The following is a 25,931-nucleotide window of genomic DNA, read 5'->3' on the forward strand; positions in this document are numbered from 1 at the left end:
GGTCCATCCTTCGATATAAGGATTTTTTGCAGTCAGGGCCAGGGGCCCCTGGGCACATCCTTTTTCCATTTTCCCTGGGAAAGAAAACTCAGCAGTCCAGGTTCCTGATGTCAGTTTGTAGGGCTCCCTTGGGTCTATCAGGGCAGCACAAGTTTGAGGTGGGGACAACTTCGGTGTGGGGTGCATCCTTCGATATAAGGATTTTTTGCAGTCAGGGCCAGGGGCCCCCGGGCACATCCTTTTTCCATTTTCCCTGGGAAAGAAAACTCAGCAGTCCAGGTTGCTGATGTCAGTTAGTAGGGCTCCCTTGGGTCTATCAGGGCAGCACAAGTTTGAGGTGGGGACAACTTCGGTGTGGGGTGCATCCTTCGATATAAGGATTTTTTGCAGTCAGGGCCAGGGGCCCCCGGGCACATCCTTTTTCCATTTTCCCTGGGAAAGAAAACTCAGCAGTCCAGGTTCCTGATGTCAGTTTGTAGGGCTCCCTTGGGTCTATCAGGGCAGCACAAGTTTGAGGTGGGGACAACTTCGGTGTGGGGTCCATCCTTCGATATAAGGATTCTTTGCAGTCTGGACCAGGGGCCCCTGGGCACATCCTTTTTCCATTTTCCCTGGGAAAGAAAACTCAGCAGTCCAGGTTCCTGATGTCAGTTTGTAGGGTTCCCTTGGGTCTATCAGGGCAGCACAAGTTTGAGGTGGGGACAACTTCGGTGTGGGGTCCATCCTTCGATATAAGGATTTTTTGCAGTCAGGGCCAGGGGCCCCCGGGCAAATCCTTTGGCCATTTTCTCTGGGAAAGAAAACTCAGCAGTCCAGGTTCCTGATGTCAGTTTGTAGGGCTCCCTTGGGTCTATCAGGGCAGCACAAGTTTGAGGTGGGGACAATTTCGGTGTGGGGTCCATCCTTCGATATAAGGATTTTTTGCAGTGAGGTCCCTGCCCAGGGCCAGGGGCCCCTGGGCACATCCTTTTTCCATTTTCCCTGGGAAAGAAAACTCAGCAGTCCAGGTTCCTGATGTCAGTTTGTAGGGCTCCCTTGGGTCTATCAGGGCAGCACAAGTTTGAGGTGGGCACAACTTTCGTGTGTTCTCCATCCTTCGATATAAGGATTTTTTGCAGTCCAGGCCAGGGGCCCTAGGGCACATCCTTTTTCCATTTTCCCTGGGAAAGAAAACTCAGCAGTCCAGGTTCCTGATGTCAGTTTGTAGGGTTCCCTTGGGTCTATCAGGGCAGCACAAGTTAGAGGTGGGGACAACTTCGGTGTGGGGTCCATCCTTCGATATAAGGATTTTTTGCAGTCAGGGCCAGGGGCCCCCGGGCACATGCTTTTTCCATATTCCCTGGGAAAGAAAACTCAGCAGTCCAGGTTCCTGATGTCAGTTTGTAGGGCTCCCTTCGGTCTATCAGGACAGCACAAGTTTGAGGTGGGGACAACTTCGGTGTGGGGTCCATCCTTCGATATAAGGATTTTTTGCAGTCAGGGCCAGGGGCCCCTGGGCACATCCTTTTTCCATTTTCCCTGGGAAAGAAAACTCAGCAGTCCAGGTTCCTGATGTCAGTTTGTAGGGCTCCCTTCGGTCTATCAGGGCAGCACAAGTTTGAGGTGGGGACAACTTCGGTGTGGGGTCCATCCTTCGATATAAGGATTTTTTGCAGTCAGGGCCAGGGGCCCCTGGGCACATCCTTTTTCCATTTTCCCTGGGAAAGAAAACTCAGCAGTCCAGGTTCCTGATGTCAGTTTGTAGGGCTCCCTTGGGTCTATCAGGGCAGCACAAGTTTGAGGTGGGGACAACTTCGGTGTGGGGTCCATCCTTCGATATAAGGATTTTTTGCAGTCAGGGCCAGGGGCCCCCGGGCACATCCTTTGGCCATTTTCACTGGGAAAGAAAACTCAGCAGTCCAGGTTCCTGATGTCAGTTTGTAGGGCTCCCTTGGGTCTATCAGGGCAGCACAAGTTTGAGGTGGGGACAACTTCGGTGTGGGGTCCATCCTTCGATATAGGGATTTTTTGCAGTGAGGTCCCTGCCCAGTGCCAGGGGCCCCTGGGCAAATCCTTTGGCCATTTTCCCTGGGAAAGAAAACTCAGCAGTCCAGGTTCCTGATGTCAGTTTGTAGGGCTCCCTTGGGTCTATCAGGGCAGCACAAGTTTGAGGTGGGGACAACTTCGGTGTGGGCTCCATCCTTCGATATAATGATTTTTTGCAGTCCAGGCCAGGGGCCCCTGGGCACATCCTTTTTCCATTTTCCCTGGGAAAGAAAACTCAGCAGTCCAGGTTCCTGATGTCAGTTTGTAGGGCTCCCTTGGGTCTATCAGGGCAGCACAAGTTTGAGGTGGGGACAACTTCGGTGTGGGGTCCATCCTTCGATATAAGGATTCTTTGCAGTCAGGGGCATGGGCCCCTGGTCACACCCTTTTTCCATTTTCCCTGGGAAAGAAAACTCAGCAGTCCAGGTTCCTGATGTCAGTTTGTAGGGTTCCCTTGGGTCTATCAGGGCAGCACAAGTTTGAGGTTGGGACAACTTCGGTGTGGGGTCCATCCTTCGATATAAGGATTTTTTGCAGTCAGGGCCAGGGGCCCCCGGGCACATCCTTTGGCCATTTTCACTGGGAAAGAAAACTCAGCAGTCCAGGTTCCTGATGTCAGTTTGTAGGGCTCCCTTGGGTGTATCAGGGCAGCACAAGTTTGAGGTGGGGACAACTTCGGTGTGGGGTCCATCCTTCGATATAAGGATTTTTTGCAGTGAGGTCCCTGCCCAGTGCCAGGGGCCCCTGGGCACATCCTTTGGCCATTTTCCCTGGGAAAGAAAACTCAGCAGTCCAGGTTCCTGATGTCAGTTTGTAGGGCTCCCTTGGGTCTATCAGGGCAGCACAAGTTTGAGGTGGGGACAACTTCGGTGTGGGGTCCATCCTTCGATATAAGGATTTTTTGCAGTCAGGGCCCGGGGCCCCTGGGCACATCCTTTGGCCATTTTCCCTGGGAAAGAAAACTCAGCAGTCCAGGTTCCTGATGTCATTTTGTAGGGCTCCCTTGGGTCTATCAGGGCAGCACAAGTTTGAGGTGGGGACAACTTCGGTGTGGGGTCCATCCTTCGATATAAGGATTTTTTGCAGTCAGGGCCAGGGGCCCCTGGGCACATCCTTTTTCCATTTTCCCTGGGAAAGAAAACTCAGCAGTCCAGGTTCCTGATGTCAGTTTGTAGGGCTCCCTTGGGTCTATCAGGGCAGCACAAGGTTGACGTGGGGCAACTTCGGTGTGGGGTCCATCCTTCGATATAAGGATTTTTTGCAGTCAGGGCCAGGGGCCCCCGGGCACATCCTTTTTCCATTTTCCCTGGGAAAGAAAACTCAGCAGTCCAGGTTGCTGATGTCAGTTAGTAGGGCTCCCTTGGGTCTATCAGGGCAGCACAAGTTTGAGGTGGGGACAACTTCGGTGTGGGGTGCATCCTTCGATATAAGGATTTTTTGCAGTCAGGGCCAGGGGCCCCCGGGCACATCCTTTTTCCATTTTCCCTGGGAAAGAAAACTCAGCAGTCCAGGTTCCTGATGTCAGTTTGTAGGGCTCCCTTGGGTCTATCAGGGCAGCACAAGTTTGAGGTGGGGACAACTTCGGTGTGGGGTCCATCCTTCGATATAAGGATTCTTTGAAGTCTGGACCAGGGGCCCCTGGGCACATCCTTTTTCCATTTTCCCTGGGAAAGAAAACTCAGCAGTCCAGGTTCCTGATGTCAGTTTGTAGGGTTCCCTTGGGTCTATCAGGGCAGCACAAGTTTGAGGTGGGGACAACTTCGGTGTGGGGTCCATCCTTCGATATAAGGATTTTTTGCAGTCAGGGCCAGGGGCCCCCGGGCAAATCCTTTGGCCATTTTCTCTGGGAAAGAAAACTCAGCAGTCCAGGTTCCTGATGTCAGTTTGTAGGGCTCCCTTGGGTCTATCAGGGCAGCACAAGTTTGATGTGGGGACAATTTCGGTGTGGGGTCCATCCTTCGATATAAGGATTTTTTGCAGTGAGGTCCCTGCCCAGGGCCAGGGGCCCCTGGGCACATCCTTTTTCCATTTTCCCTGGGAAAGAAAACTCAGCAGTCCAGGTTCCTGATGTCAGTTTGTAGGGCTCCCTTGGGTCTATCAGGGCAGCACAAGTTTGAGGTGGGCACAACTTTCGTGTGTTCTCCATCCTTCGATATAAGGATTTTTTGCAGTCCAGGCCAGGGGCCCCTGGGCACATCCTTTTTCCATTTTCCCTGGGAAAGAAAACTCAGCAGTCCAGGTTCCTGATGTCAGTTTGTAGGGCTCCCTTGGGTCTATCAGGGCAGCACAAGTTTGAGGTGGGGACAACATCGGTCTGGGGTCCATCCTTCGATATAAGGATTCTTTGCAGTCAGGGCCAGGGGCCCCCGGGCACATCCTTTTTCCATTTTCCCCGGGAAAGAAAACTCAGCAGTCCAGGTTTCTGATCTCAGTTTGTAGGGCTCCCTTGGGTCTATCAGGGCAGCACAAGTTTGAGGTGGGGACAACTTCGGTGTGGGGTCCATCCTTCGATATAAGGATTCTTTGCAGTCAGGGCCAGGGGCCCCCGGGCACATGCTTTTTCCATTTTCCCTGGGAAAGAAAACTCAGCAGTCCAGGTTCCTGATGTCAGTTTGTAGGGCTCCCTTCGGTCTATCAGGGCAGCACAAGTTTGAGGTGGGGACAACTTCGGTGTGGGGTCCATCCTTCGATATAAGGATTTTTTGCAGTCAGGGCCAGGGGCCCCTGGGCACATCCTTTTTCCATTTTCCCTGGGAAAGAAAACTCAGCAGTCCAGGTTCCTGATGTCAGTTTGTAGGGCTCCCTTGGGTCTATCAGGGCAGCACAAGTTTGAGGTGGGGACAACTTCGGTGTGGGGTCCATCCTTCGATATAAGGATTTTTTGCAGTCAGGGCCAGGGGCCCCTGGGCACATCCTTTTTCCATTTTCCCTGGGAAAGAAAACTCAGCAGTCCAGGTTCCTGATGTCAGTTTGTAGGGCTCCCTTGGGTCTATCAGGGCAGCACAAGTTTGAGGTGGGCACAACTTTCGTGTGGGCTCCATCCTTCGATATAAGGATTTTTTGCAGTCCAGGCCAGGGGCCCCTGGGCACATCCTTTTTCCATTTTCCCTGGGAAAGAAAACTCAGCAGTCCAGGTTCCTGATGTCAGTTTGTAGGGCTCCCTTGGGTCTATCAGGGCAGCACAAGTTTGAGGTGGGGACAACATCGGTCTGGGGTCCATCCTTCGATATAAGGATTCTTTGCAGTCAGGGCCAGGGGCCCCCGGGCACAACCTTTTTCCATTTTCCCTGGGAAAGAAAACTCAGCAGTCCAGGTTTCTGATCTCAGTTTGTAGGGCTCCCTTGGGTCTATCAGGGCAGCACAAGTTTGAGGTGGGGACAACTTCGGTGTGGGGTCCATCCTTCGATATAAGGATTTTTTGCAGTCAGGGCCCGGACCCCCGGGCACATGCTTTTTCCATTTTCCCTGGGAAAGAAAACTCAGCAGTCCAGGTTCCTGATGTCAGTTTGTAGGGCTCCCTTCGGTCTATCAGGGCAGCACAAGTTTGAGGTGGGGACAACTTCGGTGTGGGGTCCATCCTTCGATATAAGGATTTTTTGCAGTCAGGGCCAGGGGCCCCCGGGCACATCCTTTTTCCATTTTCCCTGGGAAAGAAAACTCAGCAGTCCAGGTTCCTGATGTCAGTTTGTAGGGCTCCCTTGGGTCTATCAGGGCAGCACAAGTGTGAGGTGGGGACAACTTCGGTGTGGGGTCCATCCTTCGATATAAGGATTTTTTGCAGTCAGGGCCAGGGGCCCCCGGGCACATCCTTTTTCCATTTTCCCTGGGAAAGAAAACTCAGCAGTCCAGGTTCCTGATGTCAGTTTGTAGGGCTCCCTTGGGTGTATCAGGGCAGCACAAGTTTGGGTGGGGACAACTTCGGTCTCGGGTCCATCCTTCGATATAAGGATTTTTTGCAGTCAGGGCCAGGGGCCCCTGGGCACATCCTTTTTCCATTTTCCCTGGGAAAGAAAACTCAGCAGTCCAGGTTCCTGATGTCAGTTTGTAGGGCTCCCTTGGGTCTATCAGGGCAGCACAAGTTTGAGGTGGGGACAACTTCGGTGTGGGGTCCATCCTTCGATATAAGGATTTTTTGCAGTCAGGGCCAGGGGCCCCTGGGCACATCCTTTTTCCATTTTCCCTGGGAAAGAAAACTCAGCAGTCCAGGTTCCTGATGTCAGTTTGTAGGGCTCCCTTGGGTCTATCAGGGCAGCACAAGTTTGAGGTGGGGACAACTTCGGTGTGGGGTCCATCCTTCGATATAAGGATTTTTTGCAGTCAGGGCCAGGGGCCCCTGGGCACATCCTTTTTCCATTTTCCCTGGGAAAGAAAACTCAGCAGTCCAGGTTCCTGATGTCAGTTTTTAGGGCTCCCTTGGGTCTATCAGGGCAGCACAAGTTTGAGGTGGGGACAACTTCGGTGTGGGGTCCATCCTTCGATATAAGGATTTTTTGCAGTCAGGGCCAGGGGCCCCCGGGCACATCCTTTTTCCATTTTCCCTGAGAAAGGAAACTCAGCAGTCCAGGTTCCTGATGTCAGTTTGTAGGGCTCCCTTGGGTCTATCAGGGCAGCACAAGTTTGAGGTGGGGACAACTTCGGTGTGGGGTCCATCCTTCGATATAAGGATTTTTTGCAGTCAGGGCCAGGGGCCCCCGGGCACATCCTTTTTCCATTTTCCCTGGGAAAGAAAACTCAGCAGTCCAGGTTCCTGATGTCAGTTTTTAGGGCTCCCTTGGGTCTATCAGGGCAGCACAAGTTTGAGGTGGGGACAACTTCGGTGTGGGGTCCATCCTTCGATATAAGGATTTTTTGCAGTCAGGGCCAGGGGCCCCCGGGCACATCCTTTTTCCATTTTCCCTGAGAAAGGAAACTCAGCAGTCCAGGTTCCTGATGTCAGTTTGTAGGGCTCCCTTGGGTCTATCAGGGCAGCACAAGTTTGAGGTGGGGACAACTTCGGTGTGGGGTCCATCCTTCGATATAAGGATTTTTTGCAGTCAGGGCCAGGGGCCCCCGGGCACATCCTTTTTCCATTTTCCCTGGGAAAGAAAACTCAGCAGTCCAGGTTCCTGATGTCAGTTTGTAGGGCTCCCTTGGGTCTATCAGGGCAGCACAAGTTTGAGGTGGGCACAACTTTCGTGTGTTCTCCATCCTTCGATATAAGGATTTTTTGCAGTCCAGGCCAGGGGCCCTAGGGCACATCCTTTTTCCATTTTCCCTGGGAAAGAAAACTCAGCAGTCCAGGTTCCTGATGTCAGTTTGTAGGGTTCCCTTGGGTCTATCAGGGCAGCACAAGTTAGAGGTGGGGACAACTTCGGTGTGGGGTCCATCCTTCGATATAAGGATTTTTTGCAGTCAGGGCCAGGGGCCCCCGGGCACATGCTTTTTCCATATTCCCTGGGAAAGAAAACTCAGCAGTCCAGGTTCCTGATGTCAGTTTGTAGGGCTCCCTTCGGTCTATCAGGACAGCACAAGTTTGAGGTGGGGACAACTTCGGTGTGGGGTCCATCCTTCGATATAAGGATTTTTTGCAGTCAGGGCCAGGGGCCCCTGGGCACATCCTTTTTCCATTTTCCCTGGGAAAGAAAACTCAGCAGTCCAGGTTCCTGATGTCAGTTTGTAGGGCTCCCTTCGGTCTATCAGGGCAGCACAAGTTTGAGGTGGGGACAACTTCGGTGTGGGGTCCATCCTTCGATATAAGGATTTTTTGCAGTCAGGGCCAGGGGCCCCTGGGCACATCCTTTTTCCATTTTCCCTGGGAAAGAAAACTCAGCAGTCCAGGTTCCTGATGTCAGTTTGTAGGGCTCCCTTGGGTCTATCAGGGCAGCACAAGTTTGAGGTGGGGACAACTTCGGTGTGGGGTCCATCCTTCGATATAAGGATTTTTTGCAGTCAGGGCCAGGGGCCCCCGGGCACATCCTTTGGCCATTTTCACTGGGAAAGAAAACTCAGCAGTCCAGGTTCCTGATGTCAGTTTGTAGGGCTCCCTTGGGTCTATCAGGGCAGCACAAGTTTGAGGTGGGGACAACTTCGGTGTGGGGTCCATCCTTCGATATAGGGATTTTTTGCAGTGAGGTCCCTGCCCAGTGCCAGGGGCCCCTGGGCAAATCCTTTGGCCATTTTCCCTGGGAAAGAAAACTCAGCAGTCCAGGTTCCTGATGTCAGTTTGTAGGGCTCCCTTGGGTCTATCAGGGCAGCACAAGTTTGAGGTGGGGACAACTTCGGTGTGGGCTCCATCCTTCGATATAATGATTTTTTGCAGTCCAGGCCAGGGGCCCCTGGGCACATCCTTTTTCCATTTTCCCTGGGAAAGAAAACTCAGCAGTCCAGGTTCCTGATGTCAGTTTGTAGGGCTCCCTTGGGTCTATCAGGGCAGCACAAGTTTGAGGTGGGGACAACTTCGGTGTGGGGTCCATCCTTCGATATAAGGATTCTTTGCAGTCAGGGGCATGGGCCCCTGGTCACACCCTTTTTCCATTTTCCCTGGGAAAGAAAACTCAGCAGTCCAGGTTCCTGATGTCAGTTTGTAGGGTTCCCTTGGGTCTATCAGGGCAGCACAAGTTTGAGGTTGGGACAACTTCGGTGTGGGGTCCATCCTTCGATATAAGGATTTTTTGCAGTCAGGGCCAGGGGCCCCCGGGCACATCCTTTGGCCATTTTCACTGGGAAAGAAAACTCAGCAGTCCAGGTTCCTGATGTCAGTTTGTAGGGCTCCCTTGGGTGTATCAGGGCAGCACAAGTTTGAGGTGGGGACAACTTCGGTGTGGGGTCCATCCTTCGATATAAGGATTTTTTGCAGTGAGGTCCCTGCCCAGTGCCAGGGGCCCCTGGGCACATCCTTTGGCCATTTTCCCTGGGAAAGAAAACTCAGCAGTCCAGGTTCCTGATGTCAGTTTGTAGGGCTCCCTTGGGTCTATCAGGGCAGCACAAGTTTGAGGTGGGGACAACTTCGGTGTGGGGTCCATCCTTCGATATAAGGATTTTTTGCAGTCAGGGCCCGGGGCCCCTGGGCACATCCTTTGGCCATTTTCCCTGGGAAAGAAAACTCAGCAGTCCAGGTTCCTGATGTCATTTTGTAGGGCTCCCTTGGGTCTATCAGGGCAGCACAAGTTTGAGGTGGGGACAACTTCGGTGTGGGGTCCATCCTTCGATATAAGGATTTTTTGCAGTCAGGGCCAGGGGCCCCTGGGCACATCCTTTTTCCATTTTCCCTGGGAAAGAAAACTCAGCAGTCCAGGTTCCTGATGTCAGTTTGTAGGGCTCCCTTGGGTCTATCAGGGCAGCACAAGGTTGACGTGGGGCAACTTCGGTGTGGGGTCCATCCTTCGATATAAGGATTTTTTGCAGTCAGGGCCAGGGGCCCCCGGGCACATCCTTTTTCCATTTTCCCTGGGAAACAAAACTCAGCAGTCCAGGTTGCTGATGTCAGTTAGTAGGGCTCCCTTGGGTCTATCAGGGCAGCACAAGTTTGAGGTGGGGACAACTTCGGTGTGGGGTGCATCCTTCGATATAAGGATTTTTTGCAGTCAGGGCCAGGGGCCCCCGGGCACATCCTTTTTCCATTTTCCCTGGGAAAGAAAACTCAGCAGTCCAGGTTCCTGATGTCAGTTTGTAGGGCTCCCTTGGGTCTATCAGGGCAGCACAAGTTTGAGGTGGGGACAACTTCGGTGTGGGGTCCATCCTTCGATATAAGGATTCTTTGAAGTCTGGACCAGGGGCCCCTGGGCACATCCTTTTTCCATTTTCCCTGGGAAAGAAAACTCAGCAGTCCAGGTTCCTGATGTCAGTTTGTAGGGTTCCCTTGGGTCTATCAGGGCAGCACAAGTTTGAGGTGGGGACAACTTCGGTGTGGGGTCCATCCTTCGATATAAGGATTTTTTGCAGTCAGGGCCAGGGGCCCCCGGGCAAATCCTTTGGCCATTTTCTCTGGGAAAGAAAACTCAGCAGTCCAGGTTCCTGATGTCAGTTTGTAGGGCTCCCTTGGGTCTATCAGGGCAGCACAAGTTTGATGTGGGGACAATTTCGGTGTGGGGTCCATCCTTCGATATAAGGATTTTTTGCAGTGAGGTCCCTGCCCAGGGCCAGGGGCCCCTGGGCACATCCTTTTTCCATTTTCCCTGGGAAAGAAAACTCAGCAGTCCAGGTTCCTGATGTCAGTTTGTAGGGCTCCCTTGGGTCTATCAGGGCAGCACAAGTTTGAGGTGGGCACAACTTTCGTGTGTTCTCCATCCTTCGATATAAGGATTTTTTGCAGTCCAGGCCAGGGGCCCCTGGGCACATCCTTTTTCCATTTTCCCTGGGAAAGAAAACTCAGCAGTCCAGGTTCCTGATGTCAGTTTGTAGGGCTCCCTTGGGTCTATCAGGGCAGCACAAGTTTGAGGTGGGGACAACATCGGTCTGGGGTCCATCCTTCGATATAAGGATTCTTTGCAGTCAGGGCCAGGGGCCCCCGGGCACATCCTTTTTCCATTTTCCCCGGGAAAGAAAACTCAGCAGTCCAGGTTTCTGATCTCAGTTTGTAGGGCTCCCTTGGGTCTATCAGGGCAGCACAAGTTTGAGGTGGGGACAACTTCGGTGTGGGGTCCATCCTTCGATATAAGGATTCTTTGCAGTCAGGGCCAGGGGCCCCCGGGCACATGCTTTTTCCATTTTCCCTGGGAAAGAAAACTCAGCAGTCCAGGTTCCTGATGTCAGTTTGTAGGGCTCCCTTCGGTCTATCAGGGCAGCACAAGTTTGAGGTGGGGACAACTTCGGTGTGGGGTCCATCCTTCGATATAAGGATTTTTTGCAGTCAGGGCCAGGGGCCCCTGGGCACATCCTTTTTCCATTTTCCCTGGGAAAGAAAACTCAGCAGTCCAGGTTCCTGATGTCAGTTTGTAGGGCTCCCTTGGGTCTATCAGGGCAGCACAAGTTTGAGGTGGGGACAACTTCGGTGTGGGGTCCATCCTTCGATATAAGGATTTTTTGCAGTCAGGGCCAGGGGCCCCTGGGCACATCCTTTTTCCATTTTCCCTGGGAAAGAAAACTCAGCAGTCCAGGTTCCTGATGTCAGTTTGTAGGGCTCCCTTGGGTCTATCAGGGCAGCACAAGTTTGAGGTGGGCACAACTTTCGTGTGGGCTCCATCCTTCGATATAAGGATTTTTTGCAGTCCAGGCCAGGGGCCCCTGGGCACATCCTTTTTCCATTTTCCCTGGGAAAGAAAACTCAGCAGTCCAGGTTCCTGATGTCAGTTTGTAGGGCTCCCTTGGGTCTATCAGGGCAGCACAAGTTTGAGGTGGGGACAACATCGGTCTGGGGTCCATCCTTCGATATAAGGATTCTTTGCAGTCAGGGCCAGGGGCCCCCGGGCACAACCTTTTTCCATTTTCCCTGGGAAAGAAAACTCAGCAGTCCAGGTTTCTGATCTCAGTTTGTAGGGCTCCCTTGGGTCTATCAGGGCAGCACAAGTTTGAGGTGGGGACAACTTCGGTGTGGGGTCCATCCTTCGATATAAGGATTTTTTGCAGTCAGGGCCCGGACCCCCGGGCACATGCTTTTTCCATTTTCCCTGGGAAAGAAAACTCAGCAGTCCAGGTTCCTGATGTCAGTTTGTAGGGCTCCCTTCGGTCTATCAGGGCAGCACAAGTTTGAGGTGGGGACAACTTCGGTGTGGGGTCCATCCTTCGATATAAGGATTTTTTGCAGTCAGGGCCAGGGGCCCCCGGGCACATCCTTTTTCCATTTTCCCTGGGAAAGAAAACTCAGCAGTCCAGGTTCCTGATGTCAGTTTGTAGGGCTCCCTTGGGTCTATCAGGGCAGCACAAGTGTGAGGTGGGGACAACTTCGGTGTGGGGTCCATCCTTCGATATAAGGATTTTTTGCAGTCAGGGCCAGGGGCCCCCGGGCACATCCTTTTTCCATTTTCCCTGGGAAAGAAAACTCAGCAGTCCAGGTTCCTGATGTCAGTTTGTAGGGCTCCCTTGGGTGTATCAGGGCAGCACAAGTTTGGGTGGGGACAACTTCGGTCTCGGGTCCATCCTTCGATATAAGGATTTTTTGCAGTCAGGGCCAGGGGCCCCTGGGCACATCCTTTTTCCATTTTCCCTGGGAAAGAAAACTCAGCAGTCCAGGTTCCTGATGTCAGTTTGTAGGGCTCCCTTGGGTCTATCAGGGCAGCACAAGTTTGAGGTGGGGACAACTTCGGTGTGGGGTCCATCCTTCGATATAAGGATTTTTTGCAGTCAGGGCCAGGGGCCCCTGGGCACATCCTTTTTCCATTTTCCCTGGGAAAGAAAACTCAGCAGTCCAGGTTCCTGATGTCAGTTTGTAGGGCTCCCTTGGGTCTATCAGGGCAGCACAAGTTTGAGGTGGGGACAACTTCGGTGTGGGGTCCATCCTTCGATATAAGGATTTTTTGCAGTCAGGGCCAGGGGCCCCTGGGCACATCCTTTTTCCATTTTCCCTGGGAAAGAAAACTCAGCAGTCCAGGTTCCTGATGTCAGTTTTTAGGGCTCCCTTGGGTCTATCAGGGCAGCACAAGTTTGAGGTGGGGACAACTTCGGTGTGGGGTCCATCCTTCGATATAAGGATTTTTTGCAGTCAGGGCCAGGGGCCCCCGGGCACATCCTTTTTCCATTTTCCCTGAGAAAGGAAACTCAGCAGTCCAGGTTCCTGATGTCAGTTTGTAGGGCTCCCTTGGGTCTATCAGGGCAGCACAAGTTTGAGGTGGGGACAACTTCGGTGTGGGGTCCATCCTTCGATATAAGGATTTTTTGCAGTCAGGGCCAGGGGCCCCCGGGCACATCCTTTTTCCATTTTCCCTGGGAAAGAAAACTCAGCAGTCCAGGTTCCTGATGTCAGTTTGTAGGGCTCCCTTGGGTCTATCAGGGCAGCACAAGTTTGAGGTGGGGACAACTTCGGTGTGGGGTCCATCCTTCGATATAAGGATTTTTTGCAGTCAGGGCCAGGGGCCCCCGGGCACATCCGTTTTCCATTTTCCCTGGGAAAGAAAACTCAGCAGTCCAGGTTCCTGATGTCAGTTTGTAGGGCTCCCTTGGGTCTATCAGGGCAGCACAAGTTTGAGGTGGGGACAACTTCGGTGTGGGGTCCATCCTTCGATATAAGGATTTTTTGCAGTCAGGTCCCTGCCCAGTGCCAGGGGCCCCTGGGCACATCCTTTGGCCATTTTCCCTGGGAAAGAAAACTCAGCAGTCCAGGTTCCTGATGTCAGTTTGTAGGGCTCCCTTGGGTCTATCAGGGCAGCACAAGTTTGAGGTGGGGACAACTTCGGTGTGGGGTGCATCCTTCGATATAAGGATTTTTTGCAGTCAGGGGCATGGGCCCCTGGGCACATCCTTTTTCCATTTTCCCTGGGAAAGAAAACTCAGCAGTCCAGGTTCCTGATGTCAGTTTGTAGGGCTCCCTTGGGTCTATCAGGGCAGCACAAGTTTGAGGTGGGCACAACTTTCGTGTGGGCTCCATCCTTCGATATAAGGATTTTTTGCAGTCCAGGCCAGGGGCCCCTGGGCACATCCTTTTTCCATTTTCCCTGGGAAAGAAAACTCAGCAGTCCAGGTTCCTGATGTCAGTTTGTAGGGCTCCCTTGGGTCTATCAGGGCAGCACAAGTTTGGGTGGGGACAACTTCGGTCTCGGGTCCATCCTTCGATATAAGGATTTTTTGCAGTCAGGGCCAGGGGCCCCTGGGCACATCCTTTTTCCATTTTCCCTGGGAAAGAAAACTCAGCAGTCCAGGTTCCTGATGTCAGTTTGTAGGGCTCCCTTGGGTCTATCAGGGCAGCACAAGTTTGAGGTGGGGACAACTTCGGTGTGGGGTCCATCCTTCGATATAAGGATTTTTTGCAGTCAGGGCCAGGGGCCCCCGGGCACATCCTTTTTCCATTTTCCCTGAGAAAGGAAACTCAGCAGTCCAGGTTCCTGATGTCAGTTTGTAGGGCTCCCTTGGGTCTATCAGGGCAGCACAAGTTTGAGGTGGGGACAACTTCGGTGTGGGGTCCATCCTTCGATATAAGGATTCTTTGCAGTCAGGGCCAGGGGCCCCCGGGCACATCCTTTTTCCATTTTCCCTGGGAAAGAAAACTCAGCAGTCCAGGTTCCTGATGTCAGTTTGTAGGGCTCCCTTGGGTCTTTCAGGGCAGCACAAGTTTGAGGTGGGGACAACTTCGGTGTGGGGTCCATCCTTCGATATAAGGATTTTTTGCAGTCAGGGCCAGGGGCCCCCGGGCACATCCGTTTTCCATTTTCCCTGGGAAAGAAAACTCAGCAGTCCAGGTTCCTGATGTCAGTTTGTAGGGCTCCCTTGGGTCTATCAGGGCAGCACAAGTTTGAGGTGGGCACAACTTTCGTGTGGGCTCCATCCTTCGATATAAGGATTTTTTGCAGTCCAGGCCAGGGGCCCCTGGGCACATCCTTTTTCCATTTTCCCTGGGAAAGAAAACTCAGCAGTCCAGGTTCCTGATGTCAGTTTGTAGGGCTCCCTTGGGTCTATCAGGGCAGCACAAGTTTGGGTGGGGACAACTTCGGTCTCGGGTCCATCCTTCGATATAAGGATTTTTTGCAGTCAGGGCCAGGGGCCCCTGGGCACATCCTTTTTCCATTTTCCCTGGGAAAGAAAACTCAGCAGTCCAGGTTCCTGATGTCAGTTTGTAGGGCTCCCTTGGGTCTATCAGGGCAGCACAAGTTTGAGGTGGGGACAACTTCGGTGTGGGGTCCATCCTTCGATATAAGGATTTTTTGCAGTCAGGGCCAGGGGCCCCTGGGCACATCCTTTTTCCATTTTCCCTGGGAAAGAAAACTCAGCAGTCCAGGTTCCTGATGTCAGTTTGTAGGGCTCCCTTGGGTCTATCAGGGCAGCACAAGTTTGAGGTGGGGACAACTTCGGTGTGGGGTCCATCCTTCGATATAAGGATTTTTTGCAGTCAGGGCCAGGGGCCCCCGGGCACATCCTTTTTCCATTTTCCCTGAGAAAGGAAACTCAGCAGTCCAGGTTCCTGATGTCAGTTTGTAGGGCTCCCTTGGGTCTATCAGGGCAGCACAAGTTTGAGGTGGGGACAACTTCGGTGTGGGGTCCATCCTTCGATATAAGGATTCTTTGCAGTCAGGGCCAGGGGCCCCCGGGCACATCCTTTTTCCATTTTCCCTGGGAAAGAAAACTCAGCAGTCCAGGTTCCTGATGTCAGTTTGTAGGGCTCCCTTGGGTCTTTCAGGGCAGCACAAGTCTGAGGTGGGGACAACTTCGGTGTGGGGTCCATCCTTCGATATAAGGATTTTTTGCAGTCAGGGCCAGGGGCCCCTGGGCACATCCTTTGGCCATTTTCCCTGGGAAAGAAAACTCAGCAGTCCAGGTTCCTGATGTCAGTTTATAGGGCTCCCTTGGGTCTATCAGGGCAGCACAAGTTTGAGGTGGGGACAACTTCGGTGTGGGGTCCATCCTTCGATATAAGGATTTTTTGCAGTCAGGGCCCGGACCCCCGGGCACATGCTTTTTCCATTTTCCCTGGGAAAGAAAACTCAGCAGTCCAGGTTCCTGATGTCAGTTTGTAGGGCTCCCTTCGGTCTATCAGGGCAGCACAAGTTTGAGGTGGGGACAACTTCGGTGTGGGGTCCATCCTTCGATATAAGGATTTTTTGCAGTCAGGGCCAGGGGCCCCCGGGCACATCCTTTTTCCATTTTCCCTGGGAAAGAAAACTCAGCAGTCCAGGTTCCTGATGTCAGTTTGTAGGGCTCCCTTGGGTCTATCAGGGCAGCACAAGTGTGAGGTGGGGACAACTTCGGTGTGGGGTCCATCCTTCGATATAAGGATTTTTTGCAGTCAGGGCCAGGGGCCCCCGGGCACATCCTTTTTCCATTTTCCCTGGGAAAGAAAACTCAGCAGTCCAGGTTCCTGATGTCAGTTTGTAGGGCTCCCTTGGGTGTATCAGGGCAGCACAAGTTTGGGTGGGGACAACTTCGGTCTCGGGTCCATCCTTCGATATAAGGATTTTTTGCAGTCAGGGCCAGGGGCCCCTGGGCACATCCTTTTTCCATTTTCCCTGGGAAAGAAAACTCAGCAGTCCAGGTTCCTGATGTCAGTTTGTAGGGCTCCCTTGGGTCTATCAGGGCAGCACAAGTTTGAGGTGGGGACAACTTCGGTGTGGGGTCCATCCTTCGATATAAGGATTTTTTGCAGTCAGGGCCAGGGGCCCCTGGGCACATCCTTTTTCCATTTTCCCTGGGAAAGAAAACTCAGCAGTCCAGGTTCCTGATGTCAGTTTGTAGGGCTCCCTTGGGTCTATCAGGGCAGCACAAGTTTGAGGTGGGGACAACTTCGGTGTGGGGTCCATCCTTCGATATAAGGATTTTTTGCAGTCAGGGCCAGGGGCCCCTGGGCACATCCTTTTTCCATTTTCCCTGGGAAAGAAAACTCAGCAGTCCAGGTTCCTGATGTCAGTTTTTAGGGCTCCCTTGGGTCTATCAGGGCAGCACAAGTTTGAGGTGGGGACAACTTCGGTGTGGGGTCCATCCTTCGATATAAGGATTTTTTGCAGTCAGGGCCAGGGGCCCCCGGGCACATCCTTTTTCCATTTTCCCTGAGAAAGGAAACTCAGCAGTCCAGGTTCCTGATGTCAGTTTGTAGGGCTCCCTTGGGTCTATCAGGGCAGCACAAGTTTGAGGTGGGGACAACTTCGGTGTGGGGTCCATCCTTCGATATAAGGATTTTTTGCAGTCAGGGCCAGGGGCCCCCGGGCACATCCTTTTTCCATTTTCCCTGGGAAAGAAAACTCAGCAGTCCAGGTTCCTGATGTCAGTTTGTAGGGCTCCCTTGGGTCTATCAGGGCAGCACAAGTTTGAGGTGGGGACAACTTCGGTGTGGGGTCCATCCTTCGATATAAGGATTTTTTGCAGTCAGGGCCAGGGGCCCCCGGGCACATCCGTTTTCCATTTTCCCTGGGAAAGAAAACTCAGCAGTCCAGGTTCCTGATGTCAGTTTGTAGGGCTCCCTTGGGTCTATCAGGGCAGCACAAGTTTGAGGTGGGGACAACTTCGGTGTGGGGTCCATCCTTCGATATAAGGATTTTTTGCAGTCAGGTCCCTGCCCAGTGCCAGGGGCCCCTGGGCACATCCTTTGGCCATTTTCCCTGGGAAAGAAAACTCAGCAGTCCAGGTTCCTGATGTCAGTTTGTAGGGCTCCCTTGGGTCTATCAGGGCAGCACAAGTTTGAGGTGGGGACAACTTCGGTGTGGGGTGCATCCTTCGATATAAGGATTTTTTGCAGTCAGGGGCATGGGCCCCTGGGCACATCCTTTTTCCATTTTCCCTGGGAAAGAAAACTCAGCAGTCCAGGTTCCTGATGTCAGTTTGTAGGGCTCCCTTGGGTCTATCAGGGCAGCACAAGTTTGAGGTGGGCACAACTTTCGTGTGGGCTCCATCCTTCGATATAAGGATTTTTTGCAGTCCAGGCCAGGGGCCCCTGGGCACATCCTTTTTCCATTTTCCCTGGGAAAGAAAACTCAGCAGTCCAGGTTCCTGATGTCAGTTTGTAGGGCTCCCTTGGGTCTATCAGGGCAGCACAAGTTTGGGTGGGGACAACTTCGGTCTCGGGTCCATCCTTCGATATAAGGATTTTTTGCAGTCAGGGCCAGGGGCCCCTGGGCACATCCTTTTTCCATTTTCCCTGGGAAAGAAAACTCAGCAGTCCAGGTTCCTGATGTCAGTTTGTAGGGCTCCCTTGGGTCTATCAGGGCAGCACAAGTTTGAGGTGGGGACAACTTCGGTGTGGGGTCCATCCTTCGATATAAGGATTTTTTGCAGTCAGGGCCAGGGGCCCCCGGGCACATCCTTTTTCCATTTTCCCTGAGAAAGGAAACTCAGCAGTCCAGGTTCCTGATGTCAGTTTGTAGGGCTCCCTTGGGTCTATCAGGGCAGCACAAGTTTGAGGTGGGGACAACTTCGGTGTGGGGTCCATCCTTCGATATAAGGATTCTTTGCAGTCAGGGCCAGGGGCCCCCGGGCACATCCTTTTTCCATTTTCCCTGGGAAAGAAAACTCAGCAGTCCAGGTTCCTGATGTCAGTTTGTAGGGCTCCCTTGGGTCTTTCAGGGCAGCACAAGTTTGAGGTGGGGACAACTTCGGTGTGGGGTCCATCCTTCGATATAAGGATTTTTTGCAGTCAGGGCCAGGGGCCCCCGGGCACATCCGTTTTCCATTTTCCCTGGGAAAGAAAACTCAGCAGTCCAGGTTCCTGATGTCAGTTTGTAGGGCTCCCTTGGGTCTATCAGGGCAGCACAAGTTTGAGGTGGGCACAACTTTCGTGTGGGCTCCATCCTTCGATATAAGGATTTTTTGCAGTCCAGGCCAGGGGCCCCTGGGCACATCCTTTTTCCATTTTCCCTGGGAAAGAAAACTCAGCAGTCCAGGTTCCTGATGTCAGTTTGTAGGGCTCCCTTGGGTCTATCAGGGCAGCACAAGTTTGGGTGGGGACAACTTCGGTCTCGGGTCCATCCTTCGATATAAGGATTTTTTGCAGTCAGGGCCAGGGGCCCCTGGGCACATCCTTTTTCCATTTTCCCTGGGAAAGAAAACTCAGCAGTCCAGGTTCCTGATGTCAGTTTGTAGGGCTCCCTTGGGTCTATCAGGGCAGCACAAGTTTGAGGTGGGGACAACTTCGGTGTGGGGTCCATCCTTCGATATAAGGATTTTTTGCAGTCAGGGCCAGGGGCCCCTGGGCACATCCTTTTTCCATTTTCCCTGGGAAAGAAAACTCAGCAGTCCAGGTTCCTGATGTCAGTTTGTAGGGCTCCCTTGGGTCTATCAGGGCAGCACAAGTTTGAGGTGGGGACAACTTCGGTGTGGGGTCCATCCTTCGATATAAGGATTTTTTGCAGTCAGGGCCAGGGGCCCCTGGGCACATCCTTTTTCCATTTTCCCTGGGAAAGAAAACTCAGCAGTCCAGGTTCCTGATGTCAGTTTGTAGGGCTCCCTTGGGTCTATCAGGGCAGCACAAGTTTGAGGTGGGGACAACTTCGGTGTGGGGTCCATCCTTCGATATAAGGTTTTTTTGCAGTCAGGGCCAGGGGCCCCCGGGCACATCCTTTTTCCATTTTCCCTGAGAAAGGAAACTCAGCAGTCCAGGTTCCTGATGTCAGTTTGTAGGGCTCCCTTGGGTCTATCAGGGCAGCACAAGTTTGAGGTGGGGACAACTTCGGTGTGGGGTCCATCCTTCGATATAAGGATTCTTTGCAGTCAGGGCCAGGGGCCCCCGGGCACATCCTTTGGCCATTTTCCCTGGGAAAGAAAACTCAGCAGTCCAGGTTCCTGATGTCAGTTTGTAGGGCTCCCTTGGGTCTTTCAGGGCAGCACAAGTCTGAGGTGGGGACAACTTCGGTGTGGGGTCCATCCTTCGATATAAGGATTTTTTGCAGTCAGGGCCAGGGGCCCCTGGGCACATCCTTTGGCCATTTTCCCTGGGAAAGAAAACTCAGCAGTCCAGGTTCCTGATGTCAGTTTATAGGGCTCCCTTGGGTCTATCAGGGCAGCACAAGTTTGAGGTGGGGACAACTTCGGTGTGGGGTCCATCCTTCGATATAAGGATTCTTTGCAGTCAAGGCCAGGGGCCCCCGGGCACATCCTTTGGCCATTTTCCCTGGGAAAGAAAACTCAGCAGTCCAGGTTCCTGATGTCAGTTTGTAGGGCTCCCTTGGGTCTATCAGGGCAGCACAAGTTTGGGTGGGGACAACTTCGGTCTCGGGTCCATCCTTCGATATAAGGATTTTTTGCAGTCAGGGCCAGGGGCCCCTGGGCACATCCTTTTTCCATTTTCCCTGGGAAAGAAAACTCAGCAGTCCAGGTTCCTGATGTCAGTTTGTAGGGCTCCCTTGGGTCTATCAGGGCAGCACAAGTTTGAGGTGGAGACAACTTCGGTGTGGGGTCCATCCTTCGATATAAGGATTTTTTGCAGTCAGGGCCAGGGGCCCCCGGGCACATCCTTTTTCCATTTTCCCTGGGAAAGAAAACTCAGCAGTCCAGGTTCCTGATGTCAGTTTGTAGGGCTCCCTTGGGTCTATCAGGGCAGCACAAGTTTGAGGTGGGGACAACTTCGGTGTGGGGTCCATCCTTCGATATAAGGATTTTTTGCAGTCAGGTCCCCGCCCAGTGCCAGGGGCCCCTGGGCACATCCTTTGGCCATTTTCCCTGGGAAAGAAAACTCACCAGTCCAGGTTCCTGATGTCAGTTTGTAGGGTTCCCTTGGGTCTATCAGGGCAGCACAAGTTTGAGGTGGGGACAACTTCGGTGTGGGGTCCATCCTTCGATATAAGGATTTTTTGCAGTCAGGGCCAGGGGCCCCCGGGCACATCCTTTTTCCATTTTCCCTGGGAAAGAAAACTCAGCAGTCCAGGTTCCTGATGTCAGTTTGTAGGGCTCCCTTGGGTCTATCAGGGCAGCACAAGTTTGAGGTGGGCACAACTTTCGTGTGGGCTCCATCCTTCGATATAATGATTTTTTGCAGTCCAGGCCAGGGGCCCCTGGGCACATCCTTTTTCCATTTTCCCTGGGAAAGAAAACTCAGCAGTCCAGGTTCCTGATGTCAGTTTGTAGGGCTCCCTTGGGTCTATCAGGGCAGCACAAGTTTGAGGTGGGGACAACTTCGGTGTGGGGTCCATCCTTCGATATAAGGATTTTTGGCAGTCAGGGCAAGGGGCCCCCGGGCACATCCTTTTTCCATTTTCCCTGGGAAAGAAAACTCAGCAGTCCAGGTTCCTGATGTCAGTTTGTAGGGCTCCCTTGGGTCTATCAGGGCAGCACAAGTTTGAGGTGGGGACAACTTCGGTGTGGGGTCCATCCTTCGATATAAGGATTTTTTGCAGTCAGGGCCAGGGGCCCCCGGGCACATCCTTTGGCCATTTTCACTGGGAAAGAAAACTCAGCAGTCCAGGTTCCTGATGTCAGTTTGTAGGGCTCCCTTGGGTCTATCAGGGCAGCACAAGTTTGAGGTGGGGACAACTTCGGTGTGGGGTCCATCCTTCGATATAAGGATTTTTTGCAGTCAGGGCCAGGGGCCCCTGGGCACATCCTTTTTCAATTTTCCCTGGGAAAGAAAACTCAGCAGTCCAGGTTCCTGATGTCAGTTTGTAGGGCTCCCTTGGGTCTATCAGGGCAGCACAAGTTTGAGGTGGGGACAACTTCGGTGTGGGGTCCATCCTTCGATATAAGGATTTTTTGCAGTCAGGGCCAGGGGCCCCTGGGCACATCCTTTTTCCATTTTCCCTGGGAAAGAAAACTCAGCAGTCCAGGTTCCTGATGTCAGTTTGTAGGGCTCCCTTGGGTCTATCAGGGCAGCACAAGTTTGAGGTGGGGACAAGATCGGTCTGGGGTCCATCCTTCGATATAAGGATTTTTTGCAGTCAGGGCCAGGGGCCCCCGGGCACATCCTTTTTCCATTTTCCCTGGGAAAGAAAACTCAGCAGTCCAGGTTCCTGATGTCAGTTTGTAGGGCTCCCTTGGGTCTATCAGGGCAGCACAAGTTTGAGGTGGGGACAACTTCGGTCTGGGGTCCATCCTTCGATATAAGGATTTTTTGCAGTCAGGGCCAGGGGCCCCTGGGCACATCCTTTTTCCATTTTCCCTGGGAAAGAAAACTCAGCAGTCCAGGTTCCTGATGTCAGTTTGTAGGGCTCCCTTGGGTCTATCAGGGCAGCACAAGTTTGAGGTGGGGACAACTTCGGTGTGGGGTCCATCCTTCGATATAAGGATTTTTTGCAGTCAGGGCCAGGGGCCCCCGGGCACATCCTTTTTCCATTTTCCCTGGGAAAGAAAACTCAGCAGTCCAGGTTCCTGATGTCAGTTTGTAGGGCTCCCTTGGGTCTATCAGGGCAGCACAAGTTTGAGGTGGGGACAACTTCGGTGTGGGGTCCATCCTTCGATATAAGGATTTTTTGCAGTCAGGGCCAGGGGCCCCCGGGCACATCCGTTTTCCATTTTCCCTGGGAAAGAAAACTCAGCAGTCCAGGTTCCTGATGTCAGTTTGTAGGGCTCCCTTGGGTCTATCAGGGCAGCACAAGTTTGAGGTGGGGACAACTTCGGTGTGGGGTCCATCCTTCGATATAAGGATTTTTTGCAGTCAGGTCCCTGCCCAGTGCCAGGGGCCCCTGGGCACATCCTTTGGCCATTTTCCCTGGGAAAGAAAACTCAGCAGTCCAGGTTCCTGATGTCAGTTTGTAGGGCTCCCTTGGGTCTATCAGGGCAGCACAAGTTTGAGGTGGGGACAACTTCGGTGTGGGGTGCATCCTTCGATATAAGGATTTTTTGCAGTCAGGGGCATGGGCCCCTGGGCACATCCTTTTTCCATTTTCCCTGGGAATGAAAACTCAGCAGTCCAGGTTCCTGATGTCAGTTTGTAGGGCTCCCTTGGGTCTATCAGGGCAGCACAAGTTTGAGGTGGGGACAACTTCGGTGTGGGGTCCATCCTTCGATATAAGGATTCTTTGCAGTCTGGACCAGGGGCTTCCGGGCACATCCTTTTTCCATTTTCCCTGGGAAAGAAAACTCAGCAGTCCAGGTTCCTGATGTCAGTTTGTAGGGTTCCCTTGGGTCTATCAGGGCAGCACAAGTTTGAGGTGGGGACAACTTCGGTGTGGGGTCCATCCTTCGATATAAGGATTTTTTGCAGTCAGGGCCAGGGGCCCCCGGGCACATCCTTTTTCCATTTTCCCTGGGAAAGAAAACTCAGCAGTCCAGGTTCCTGATGTCAGTTTGTAGGGCTCCCTTGGGTCTATCAGGGCAGCACAAGTTTGAGGTGGGCACAACTTTCGTGTGGGCTCCATCCTTCGATATAATGATTTTTTGCAGTCCAGGCCAGGGGCCCCTGGGCACATCCTTTTTCCATTTTCCCTGGGAAAGAAAACTCAGCAGTCCAGGTTCCTGATGTCAGTTTGTAGGGCTCCCTTGGGTCTATCAGGGCAGCACAAGTTTGAGGTGGGGACAACTTCGGTGTGGGGTCCATCCTTCGATATAAGGATTTTTGGCAGTCAGGGCAAGGGGCCCCCGGGCACATCCTTTTTCCATTTTCCCTGGGAAAGAAAACTCAGCAGTCCAGGTTCCTGATGTCAGTTTGTAGGGCTCCCTTGGGTCTATCAGGGCAGCACAAGTTTGAGGTGGGGACAACTTCGGTGTGGGGTCCATCCTTCGATATAAGGATTTTTTGCAGTCAGGGCCAGGGGCCCCCGGGCACATCCTTTGGCCATTTTCACTGGGAAAGAAAACTCAGCAGTCCAGGTTCCTGATGTCAGTTTGTAGGGCTCCCTTGGGTCTATCAGGGCAGCACAAGTTTGAGGTGGGGACAACTTCGGTGTGGGGTCCATCCTTCGATATAAGGATTTTTTGCAGTCAGGGCCAGGGGCCCCTGGGCACATCCTTTTTCAATTTTCCCTGGGAAAGAAAACTCAGCAGTCCAGGTTCCTGATGTCAGTTTGTAGGGCTCCCTTGGGTCTATCAGGGCAGCACAAGTTTGAGGTGGGGACAACTTCGGTGTGGGGTCCATCCTTCGATATAAGGATTTTTTGCAGTCAGGGCCAGGGGCCCCTGGGCACATCCTTTTTCCATTTTCCCTGGGAAAGAAAACTCAGCAGTCCAGGTTCCTGATGTCAGTTTGTAGGGCTCCCTTGGGTCTATCAGGGCAGCACAAGTTTGAGGTGGGGACAAGATTGGTCTGGGGTCCATCCTTCGATATAAGGATTTTTTGCAGTCAGGGCCAGGGGCCCCCGGGCACATCCTTTTTCCATTTTCCCTGGGAAAGAAAACTCAGCAGTCCAGGTTCCTGATGTCAGTTTGTAGGGCTCCCTTGGGTCTATCAGGGCAGCACAAGTTTGAGGTGGGGACAACTTCGGTCTGGGGTCCATCCTTCGATATAAGGATTTTTAGCAGTCAGGGCCAGTGGCCCCTGGGCACATCCTTTTTCCATTTTCCCTGGGAAAGAAAACTCAGCAGTCCAGGTTCCTGATGTCAGTTTGTAGGGCTCCCTTGGGTCTATCAGGGCAGCACAAGTTTGAGGTGGGGACAACTTCGGTGTGGGGTCCATCCTTCGATATAAGGATTTTTTGCAGTCAGGGCCAGGGGCCCCCGGGCACATCCTTTTTCAATTTTCCCTGGGAAAGAAAACTCAGCAGTCCAGGTTCCTGATGTCAGTTTGTAGGGCTCCCTTGGGTCTATCAGGGCAGCACAAGTTTGAGGTGGGGACAACTTCGGTGTGGGGTCCATCCTTCGATATAAGGATTCTTTACAGTCAGGGCCAGGGGCCCCTGGGCACACCCTTTGGCAATTTTCCCTGGGAAAGAAAACTCAGCAGTCCAGGTTCCTGATGTCAGTTTGTAGGGCTCCCTTGGGTCTATCAGGGCAGCACAAGTTTGAGGTGGGGACAACTTCGGTGTGGGGTCCATCCTTCGATATAAGGATTTTTTGCAGTCAGGGCCAGGGGCCCCTGGGCACATCCTTTTTCCATTTTCCCTGGGAAAGAAAACTCAGCAGTCCAGGTTCCTGATGTCAGTTTGTAAGGCTCCCTTGGGTCTATCAGGGCAGCACAAGTTTGAGGTGGGGACAACTTTGGTGTGGGGTCCATCCTTCGATATAAGGATTCTTTGCAGTGAGGCCCCTGCCCAGGGCCAGGGGCCCCTGGGCACATCCTTTTTCCATTTTCTCTGGGAAAGAAAACTCAGCAGTCCAGGTTCCTGATGTCAGTTTGTAGGGCTCCCTTGGGTCTATCAGGACAGCACAAGTTTGAGGTGGGGACAACTTCGGTGTGGGGTCCATCCTTCGATATAAGGATTTTTTGCAGTCAGGGCCAGGGGCCCCTGGGCACATCCTTTTTCCATTTTCCCTGGGAAAGAAAACTCAGCAGTCCAGGTTCCTGATGTCAGTTTGTAGGGCTCCCTTGGGTCTATCAGGGCAGCACAAGTTTGAGGTGGGGACAACTTCGGTGTGGGGTCCATCCTTCGATATAAGGATTTTTTGCAGTCAGGGCCAGGGGCCTCTGGGCACATCCTTTTTCCATTTTCCCTGGGAAAGAAAACTCAGCAGTCCAGGTTCCTGATGTCAGTTTGTAGGGCTCCCTTGGGTCTATCAGGGCAGCACAAGTTTGAGGTGGGCACAACTTTCGTGTGGGCTCCATCCTTCGATATAATTATTTTTTGCAGTCCAGGCCAGGGGCCCCTGGGCACATCCTTTTTCCATTTTCCCTGGGAAAGAAAACTCAGCAGTCCAGGTTCCTGATGTCAGTTTGTAGGGCTCCCTTGGGTCTATCAGGGCAGCACAAGTTTGAGGTGGGGACAACTTCGGTCTGGGGTCCATCCTTCAATATAAGGATTTTTTGCAGTCAGGGCCAGGGGCCCCTGGGCACATCCTTTTTCCATTTTCCCTTGGAAAGAAAACTCAGCAGTCCAGGTTCCTGATGTCAGTTTGTCGGGCTCCCTTGGGTGTATCAGGGCAGCACAAGTTTGAGGTGGGGACATCTTCGGTGTGGGGTCCATCCTTCGATATAAGGATTTTTTGCAGTCAGGGCCAGGGGCCCCTGGGCACATCCTTTTTCCATTTTCCCTGGGCAAGAAAACTCAGCAGTCCAGGTTCCTGATGTCAGTTTGTAGGGCTCCCTTGGGTCTATCAGGGCAGCACAAGTTTGAGGTGGGGACAACTTCGGTGTGGGGTCCATCCTTCGATATAAGGATTCTTTGCTGTCAGGGCCAGGGCCCCCCGGGCACATCCTTTTGCCATTTTCCCTGGGAAAGAAAACTCAGCAGTCCAGGTTCCTGATTTCAGTTTGTAGGGCTCCCTTGGGTCTATCAGGGCAGCACAAGTTTGAGGTGGGGTTAGGGTTAGGGTTAGGGTTAGGGTTAGGGTTAGGCGGT

This window comes from Lonchura striata, chromosome 9 (assembly GCF_046129695.1).
Source record: "Lonchura striata isolate bLonStr1 chromosome 9, bLonStr1.mat, whole genome shotgun sequence".
Classification (NCBI taxonomy): Eukaryota; Metazoa; Chordata; class Aves; order Passeriformes; family Estrildidae; genus Lonchura; species Lonchura striata.